The sequence below is a fragment of the Oreochromis niloticus genome, unplaced genomic scaffold (genome assembly GCF_001858045.2).
Source record: "Oreochromis niloticus isolate F11D_XX unplaced genomic scaffold, O_niloticus_UMD_NMBU tig00002082_pilon, whole genome shotgun sequence".
In the NCBI taxonomy this organism is placed as follows: Eukaryota; Metazoa; Chordata; class Actinopteri; order Cichliformes; family Cichlidae; genus Oreochromis; species Oreochromis niloticus.
In genome coordinates, this window is record NW_020327561.1 from 1 (window position 1) to 10175 (window position 10175).

The 10175-nt window shown below is 36.3% G+C and overlaps 1 long non-coding RNA gene across 3 annotated transcripts; it reads right to left on the reverse strand.

The window, feature by feature from the left end:
* Positions 1 to 2465: 2465 nt before the first annotated feature.
* On the reverse strand, positions 2466 to 9951 carry LOC109198925 (uncharacterized). 3 transcript variants are annotated; one of them, XR_003217673.1, is made up of 5 exons: positions 9462 to 9951; positions 8472 to 8503; positions 7266 to 7292; positions 4896 to 4926; positions 2466 to 3150 (listed from the first exon to the last, which is right to left on the reverse strand). It is a non-coding gene; the product is annotated as an uncharacterized LOC109198925 (long non-coding RNA). The 3 variants fall into 3 exon arrangements; XR_003217672.1 differs by having other exon boundaries at positions 8472 to 9951; XR_002059468.2 differs by lacking the exons at positions 8472 to 8503; positions 9462 to 9951 and having other exon boundaries at positions 7266 to 7463.
* Between the last annotated feature and the right edge of the window lie 224 nt (positions 9952 to 10175).

A 10175-nucleotide genomic window follows, 5' to 3' on the forward strand; every position in this document is an offset into this window, starting at 1 on the left:
TCTCTGAATAGGGGAGACTTCTATATGTCTTGTTATACGTTCCTTCTGCTTTTCTCTGAATAGGGGAGACTCTCTATATGTTCTTGTTATACGTTCCTTCTGCTTTTCTCTGAATAGGGGAGACTCTCTATACGTTCTTATTATACGTTCCTTCTGCTTTTCTCTGAATAGGGGAGACTCTCTATACGTTCTTGTTATACGTTCCTTCTGCTGTTCTCTGAATAGGGGATTGTCTTTATATGTCCTTATGACACATTCTCTTTTTTCTCTCTCTCATTTTAGCACTTTCTCTATACATCTTTCTAAAATGTTCTCTCTGTTTTCTCCTTATAGGTAGCATTTAATTTATACAGTTCATTTTTGTACAGACTCCTTTTCTGTCTCTGATCAGGATCATTACACTTCCTGGTTGAGTTTTTTTCTTTGTCTTGAAGCTTTCATCAAACCTGTACATCTGCCTTCTTCTTTTCTGATTTTCCTTTCTCTGTGGTAGTTTTTCTTGGGCTAATATTCTTCTCCTTATTTTTCTCTTTTGCTGTTTATTATATTTCAGCAGTTTTTGTGAAAGTTCCTCTGTTGTCTTAGTTAACAGGAGGCAATGTTTGAATCATTCTGGAGGACAGAATCTGATGTTACCTGTGTTTCTCTCACAGAGGATGCAGGTGTTTCTTTTTCTAAATACTCAGAAGGAAGATGGTTGTTTTCAGTAGCAGCTGTCTCATTTGAATAATCCACTCTGGATGATGTCACTTCAGTGGTTAAAATGTCTCTCACAGTCTTCTGTGTCTGGTCAGTAGATGTTTGGGAGTTTATTTCATGAACAGCTTCATTTAAAGCTGGTGCTGGAACAGTTGTAGCTGTTTGTCTGTTTTCATCAGCATCTCTTTGGTCAGCAGCGTTTCCACTGTGAAACTCGACAGGCTGTAGCTCATAAGTGCAGGATGGGGCGATGCTAAACATTCGGTACAAACGTTGATCCTGTCAATCATTTCGTTGAGACATGTGAATCTTAACATGACTGCAGTTCCACCACTTACACTTAGCGACAATGGCATACCAGTAGACTTACGTGGGTGAGGGTCAAAATATGCATATTCACCTGAAGTCAGCCTGCAAACAGCGATGACTGTTCCTCCCATGACTAGCAAAGCGTAGCGAACGTCTGAAGCCAAACACTGTAGTCCTTGTTCAAGGCTCAGAAGGTGATCTGTACCATCAAATGTGCCGTAATGAGCTAACTGAGACATGTCGACTTGATACTCGTGTCTGCGGCTGGTGACCACTGTGGGAAGCTCATCAGTGGCTAGAAACACGCTGTTCACAAACCTCTTTCTGGCATCTGAATGCATGGCATGGCCTTTGTCCAACACACGGTTTAGATCTGCTCTGGTAATAAATTCATCCTCGTGTAAGAATGACAGGAAAACCAAACTGTTAGCCATGCATTGCTGATTCCGGTACTTTACATACCTAGGAGAAGCCTGGCTTCGGGACGCACAGATACTACTCACTCGTGGACGACTTTCACTGTTTGTAACCTGTACATGAGACTGTCCTGGAGCTTGTTCATCATGCTGTGTTTGTACAGTTAGCTGGGGTTCAGTCTGGATTACCTGCATAACTTCAGGCTCTGGGACAGACACTGAGGGAACACCTCTCTTTACCACATCTGCATAAGACACTGTGGCTGTCTGAACACTGCTCTGCACTTCAGTGCTGGGAAAAGTTGAAACACACACCTTTACCTGCTCACTGCTCTGAGAAACATTCACCTGTTCTTTCTCCTTCTGACGTCTAAGCTTCTGGGACTGAGACCTTTGACCTTTTCTTGGCATTTTGCTGAAGTACAACCTGGAGCTTATATGTGGTTATACACAAATATAAACAAAACTGAACCTTGAAACAGAGAAAAATGTATAACTCCTCAAGTTACTGTTAAATCTGAGAAATGTACTATTATACTACTTTAAAATGTTTTTATGAATATATAAATAGACGTTAAGCTGATTTGTACTCCAAACTCAAAATAAAGGAAATTCAAAGTTCTCTGGAAACAATTTGGTCCGTTTTATTGTAGCTCTTTTAGAAACTGTATAATTTCACTTATATATTTTTTTAACCAGACTGATAAATAAGTACAACTTCTGTAAGATGATATGCAGAATAAATCTCAATCAACAGGCTATAATAAAAGTCTTAGCTCTTAAGGAGTTTATGTAAATCTTTCAGATATCTAAAATTTAAATCAAATATATGGAGCTTTGGTGGTGTGGTGATAAGATGACAGGTGATGAGGATTCTTCAGCTGGATGTTCTGCAGCAGTCAGGAAACAGGAAGTCTGGGTCCTCAGGCACTTCTCGATGACAATACTAACTGAATACTTACACTGAGTGACAAAATGGGTTTGTCCTTAAATAATAATACTATAAACTTGCAGTCAAATATTATAGCCAACGAAACAGACTAGCAAAATGTATTTGGATCTAATTTATTATTTATCTGAATGTATGTATTACAAAAGAACCAGATTATCTTATTACAAATAAACTTATAAAAAGGTGATATTTTATACAATGTATCAAAGTAAGCCAAACTAGCAGTGTTAATTCCAAAGTCTAATGCAAAATTAAAATGACTAATGTAGGGCTGTGTAAGTAGTTTCTACTATAAGTTCTACTGTACTGTAAATTCAACTTGTAATTTCCAGCAAAATGACTGAATGTGAGAGAGCTTAATGACAGGAAAGAAGGAGCAGTGAGAGCAGAGATCTCTCAGAATTCTGTAACAGATAGATCAAGTACTGGTAACTTGGATTTCTGAAAACTTGGATTCTGAAAACTTGGATTTCTGAAAACTTGGATTCTCAAATTAGATAGAGCAGTAGAGATAGAGGGATACAAGATAGAATGGCTGTCAAATTAGATAGAGCAGTAGAGATAGAGGGATACAAGATAGAATGGCTGTCAAATTAGATAGAGCAGTAGAGAGAGAGGGATACAAGATAGAATGGCTGTCAAATTAGATAGAGCAGTAGAGGATAGAGGGATACAAGATGGAATGGCTGTCAAATTAGATAGAGTCGGGAGAGTGATAGGATAGACAGAATTGCTTATAATGATAGAGAGAGAGGATCTTCTGGAGCAGGTCACCTGTAAGACACAAAAGGCCTGGAATTAGTCGTATTTCCAATATGCTTGGATTTACCATATTCTTCAGACTATATGGCACACCTAAAATCCTGTCATTTTCTCAAAAACATACAATGTGCCTAATGTATCAATTCTGGTTATGCTTACTGACCTCGAACGGGATTTCTGTGGTACACAGCGCTCAAAATTCTGTCAAATATTTTAGTAAGACTTCGGTAAGCTACAAAGCTGCGCTGCTTGATGTATTGTCAGAGCATTATGGCTACCATAGTCAGGACCCTCGATGGGTAATTTGTACGGTGCTTCAACATAACATTATGGTGTGTGTACAAAGACCTGGCACATGCTAAGAGACATGCTTATGAAGCAGATTTCAAACTGATCAACCCATGAAGAGTTTGATGGATTTGTGGATGAGGAATGAACTGAAAAAGTGAGTGTATTGTTCTGTATTTTATGTGTTACAACTGAACAGTGTTGAGAGAGTTGTTGTGAATGACTTGAATAAAGTTTGACTTATCTGACTGTTTTGTTTGGCTTAATCTGCCTTAAAAACAGACTTGTTTATTGACGTTATGCCTTATAATTTCAAAATACAGTACATGTAGGGCTTTAAATACTAAAGAGTTCTACAGTAAATTATTAGACTGAACAGAATGACAATGTTTAACAAATGATGGTGGAACTGTTATAAGGACATTTTTGCGTTCTATTAAAACAATAAACTAAGTCTATAAACTCAAACCAAGACGTGCTGCTACAGTAACTTACTGTAAATATTATATGGTCCAAATAAACCCACACACTGAGGTTACAGCAGACAGTTTCAGGCCTCCTGCTTTAAACACTTTATATCCATTAAACTCAAAATTATTTATTGACTGGCCAAAAAGAACACAAACTTTCTCACATTTGCCTAAAAACATCTTGATGATCAGCAAGAGCTGTGCGGACTCACTGTACTAAACTGAATCTTCTAAAGTGAGAGAATATTTCAGAAAACACCAGCATTAAAGTCAAACATGGTGCCGTTACTGTGATGGTCCAGAGTTCCCTTACTACTTCAGGACCTACATAAACTCATCAGGTCCTGAGCTTAAGTTTAATCACACTTGGGATCTGAAGCACACAAGCAAGTCCAACGGAATGTCTTGGTGTAGACTAATCAGAATCTCGACTTTAGTGAAATTGAGATCCTTGAAATGATTTCAAAACACTATTTTGGACCTTAATTAAGACAACTGAAATTCAAACAGCAGTCGCCTTCTAAACTATCGGATTTGTGCCGTTCACACTGTCATACCATGATACCATCACTGATACCAACATGACAAAAAAATCTGATTTTTTGTCATGTTGTCATGTTTTGACTTCATGCTAATTCATAAGTGCAATGAGAGAGAAAATAAAAATCGATAGCTGTGGTGCTCTTAAGTGTTTAAGGTACCACCTATACTCACACTTAAACCACAAAATAAGGAGAAATCGAACAACTGCATAAAGATATCTCTGACATTTAACTATGTTTGGACTTGATAAGCCATCAAAAATTAAAATCAGACATTAATGGGCTATTAACTTCATTGACATTTTCTGGGGCAGTCAGTGGTCCTGTGTGGGGGCTTTGCTGCTACAGATTCTAAATCCTGACTATTTGTCTTTGCCCATGAGTGAATGGCAAGATAACACAAATAGCCAAACTACTGTAAGTAAATTACTAAACATTACCATTACTGTCTACTTACCAGCAAAGGCAAAACCAAAGATCTGTTCACTCTGTGTAACAAAAGACAAAGAACAAAAATACAGGATCAGACAACTCCAATCAGCATTAGAGTCAATACTGCATCACTCTCTGTAGTCAAAAACATTCTGGAAACTTCTTTGTTTACCACAGCTGGAATACAAACAACAACAACTCTCCTCTGTTTTCTTTTTCTGCACCCTAATAAAGATTATCATCTTCATAAAGGTAATATGTAGTTTTATCCATTTGCAATAAGCCACACAAGTTTCTGAGTCATGTAATGCTCCAAAGTTTAGGTTCAGTTACATAAGAGAGTAGATATCGTAACCAATGATTTGCTACACCTAGCACTGCACACATCATCAAATGGTGATGTCACAATTTAAAAGTAGGCAACAATCACAAATGATAGCTTGTATGGAATGTTTGTAGGCTTTAACATTTGAGGTGGCCTGCATTCAAATTCTATTAACACAATAAAAACAAACAGAGTCTATAAACTTACACCAAGATGTGCTGCTACAATAACTTACTGTAAATATTATATGGTCCAACAAAACCAACACACTGAGGTTAGAGCAGACAGTTTCAGGCCACTCTGTATGAATTTTGGCAAAATGAGAAATTTGGAGACAGCTAGTTTCTACACAGCAGTTTCTACATATTTCAGTCACATTTGGGGCATGTTTGATACACAGCAATAAGCACTCCACTAAATCTATGATAAAGTTATCATAGCTGATATTAAGGCCTAATTAGCAAAATTTAGTATGATGATAATTTCTTTGTAGATCATGTCATGATAAAAAGAACAGAAATGAGTGCTGTATCTGAGCTGTTGCATGTAAGATCTTTGCTGGAGATTCCACATTTCTTAACAAACAAAGAAACAAACAAACATGACTTTCAGACACAGTTCATCTTTTGTAAATTAGCCAGGATTATTTTCAAAACAGCCTTGATAAAATATCAGGCCACTATAAAATTTCTGATGTTTATGTCTTCATCCCACCTATATTTTGCAGGTCATTATGACAAATTACAAAAAGCAGTTTCTAGGCAGTGATTTAAGGAAAGAAGCTTTTGAAATCCACAATGCCCTACCACCAGTGGTCTCAAACTCTGGTCCTTAAGGCCTGGTGTCCAGAAACTTTTCTATGTGTCCCTGTTGCTACACACCTGAATAACATTAGTAGGTCATTAGCAAAACTCTACAGAACTTGACTGCATGCTGAGGTGGTAATTCAGCCATTTGATTCATGTTATAGCAGCTCATGAGTGAATGAACGTGATGTAATAAAAGTACTTTTAGAAGTACATTTTTCCAAACACTTTAATTACTTAAATTTGAGTAGTCTTAGGGGATGCCACTTCAGCACACAGTCAAATTCTATACTCTTACTAATGACCTACAAATGTTTTCAGGTGTTTTGTAACAGGGACACGTGGAAAAGCTTCAGGACACCAGCTCTTGAAGAGTGGAGTTTGAGACCCCTGCCCTATGTGAATATTTAATTGTCCCTAAACTGCTAGTCGTGAGCTGCTGTAATGTGAAACAAACAGATATAGTTCTGTAAAGGTTTACAAGAGATTTCTAGGATTTGGAGACCCCAGAAACAAAAACACTCCCAGATGTTGTAGCTGAACAGGCAAAAACAAGTTGCCTAATAATATCTCGATGATAAACAAGAGCTGTGCTGACTAACTGCACTAAACTGAATCATCTATAGTGAGAGAAAAACACCAGCATTACAGTCAAACATGGTGCTGTTACTGTGATGTCCCAGAGTTCCTTTACAACTTCAGGACCTTCAGGACCATCAACTCATCAGGTCCTGGGCTTAAGTTTAATCACACTTAGGATTTGCAGCAGGAAATTGATCTGAAGCACACAAGCAAGTCCAATTGATGAATGAATGAAACAAAACTCTTGGTATAAACTAATCAGTCTGGACTTTAATGAAATTAAGATACTGGTATGAGTTGAAAACCCTATATTGGGCCTTAATTAAGACTTTTTTCTTTTCTTGACTGTCCTGTTTGGATCTAATTAAGACAATTCTGAAATTATAGTGGACCTAAATCCCCCAGTGATGTAAACCAGTCATTACCAGTTACTGTAAATGCTTGATGGTAATTGTTGCTATCAGGGCATCCACAGCTAGGTATTAGAGACCAACATGTTTTTACATTAGACCAGGTTGTTCTGGTTCAAAAATGAAATCATCACTTTAAAACTGCTTTTTGTATTTATCCAGGTCATCCTTGTTAGATGATTTGAAACATGTGAAAAAAGCATAAACAAAATAAATCTGCAAGGAAGAAAGACCTTTCTCAGCACTGTACCGCAGACAAAACCTTTACTTACCAGACTTGAGACGATCAGATCAGTATCCTAGAGAAAGGAAACACATCAGATCACTGTTTAATGACTTACACTGTTGAACCTCTTCACACACAATCCAATTTACTGTGACATGAAATAACTAGTAAAATCCTCAATTTCTTCAAGCCTTTATGAACTCACTGTAGTCTGAAGAGGACAAACTTTAGTTACAGACTCTCACATGGCGATAACATGTGTAATAAAGGCATGCTTACTACAGAAGTGCAAAGAGGCACCAATATTTGTTGGTACAGATTATGGCTTTTTAGCTCCATCATTTTCTATCACAAGTTAGTGCTTAATAAAGTGCGGAAAAACCACAACTGTTAACCTCATTTCAGATTAAAAATGTTGAATACCATTTAAAAAAAAATAAAATAAAACATAGAATCAATGGAAAACCTCGTCAGGTTTTAGTTCTGATCTGAATATGTAAATCCTAAAATACATGTAAATTTTGACATGTCATAGTAACAACAGTGGCACACCATTTTTGCAATTAAAATTTCTTAAAAATTATAATAAACAGTCCTTCCATTGTACCTGTTGGCAGGAATCTTTTTGTATTTTGCAATATTTCCCTTTTATATATAATTTTCAAACACACTGTATCAAGCAAATTATTAAGAAACTAATTTAAACTTAGTGTATATAAATTACACACAGGCTTTAACATACACAACATTGCCTACTCACAACTCTGGTTCTCTTAGTTTTTTATTATTGCTTAAATGTTCAACCTACCACTTCTATTCACTCAGGCAAAAATACTTCTATAGTGGTCTGACTTTAATGTAATACATAAGCAGAATATGAGTGAAGATATAAATCAACAACTGTGGTGCTCTTAAGTGTTTAAGCTACCACTTACACTAACTCACCTAAAATGCGTTCATAGTTGTGTCTGCTACGTAAATCCACAAACAAATGGAGAACATGAACAACTGTATAAAAACAGTTGTTTGTGTTCAAACATAAAAATCAGACATAAATGGCCTATTAAACTTCAGGGACAGTCAGAGGTCATGTGTGGGGACTTTGCTGCTACAAGGTATAAATTCTGACCATTTGTTTTTGCCCATCAGTAAATGGTAATGTCACAAAAACCAAACTACGTTAGGTAAATTGCTAAACATGTTACACAGTGACAATGTCATAATACTGCAGTTACAATTGCTGCTTACTTACCAGCAAAGGCAAAACCGAAGTTCTGTTTCACTCTGTGTAACAAAAGAACAAAAATACAGAATCAGACAACTGAAATCAGCATCAGAGTCAATACTGCATCACAATCTGTAGTGAAAAAAAAATCTGTTAAATTCTTTGTTTACAACAGCTTTACTATAAACACCCCATCTTCTCTTTCTGCACCTTATTAAAGATTTCCGTCTTTATTAAGGTGATGTGTCGTTTTATCAATCTGCAATAAGCCACAGAAATTCCTCATTAACGTAAAGCTCTTATACGTTGGTGCTATTACATAACACAGCAGATACCACAAGCAATGATTTGCTCGCACTGCACACTTGATCAAATGATAACATCACAGTTTCAAAGCATGCAACAATCACAAATGATACTTGATACTATAAATGCTTGATGGTAGTTCTTGCTATCAGGGCTTCCACAGCTGGGTATTAGAGACCAGCATGTTCTCACATTAGAACAGATAGCTCTGGTTTGGTTTTCTCTGCTTCATACGTGAAATCATCACTTTAAAAATGCTTTTTTGTATTTATTCATATCATCCCTGTTAGATGATTTGAAACATGTGACAAAAAAGCATGAACAAAATAAATCTGCAAGGAAGAAAGACTTTTCCCAGCACTGTACCTCAGACAAAATGAACTCACTTTAGTCTAAAGAGGGCAAAATTTAATTGCAGAGTCTCAAATGGCCTTAACATGTGTAATAAAAACAATAATTACTACAGAAATGCTTTGATAAGCCTTTAAAATTAAAATTAGACATAAATGGCCTATTAAACTACAGGGACATTTTTAGGGACACTCAGAGGTCTAGTGGGGGGGCTTTACTGCTTATAAATCCTAAAATGTGTTTTTGCCCATGAGCAAATGGCAAGATATCACAAAAAGCCAAACTATTGTATGTAAATTGCTAAACATGTTACACAATCCCAATGTCATATTGCTTCAGTTACAATCACTGTTTACTCACCAGCAAAGGCAAAACCAAGCTTCTATTTCACTCTGTGTAACAAAAGACAAAGAGCAAAAATACAGGATCAGAAAACTCAAATTAGCATCAATACTGCATCACTCTCTGTTGTCAAAAAGATTCACTAAACTTCTTTGTTTACTACAGCTGGAATACAAACAACAACTCTCCTCTGTTTTCTTTGGTCTACATCTCATTTAAGATTGCAATAACACTCATACATGATAAACTGCACGATATATTTTTAAGTCTTTAATATTTGAGGTGGTCTGCATTCAAATTCTACTTCCTAAAATATTATCAACTGCACATAGTATCATTAAATATGCTGTAGTTTTAAAATAAATATCTATGTACCATACTAATAATAATATACTGCCATATTTTATTTATGTGAAGGTGGGCTGTTGTTTATTTCATTAATTTTCCACAAAGTGAGAATTTAAACTGTGCTGCAGATTTAGGTTGGCACAAACAAGCCTTTGTTAAACAGTTCTTAAAAGTAAAGTCTCCTGTTTAGGAGTTCTTATTATTCTTGAGCTATGTACACAGGTACTTTTGAAAATGGAGATTTTTCTATGCGTTTGCACCTTTCGTCCACACTTAAACGGCGTTTTCGGTGACTGAAAACGGAGATTTCTAAAAACGCCTGCCAGGATATTTTCGAAAACTCCATTTTTGCATTTAAGTGTGGACGAGAAAAACGGAGAAAAC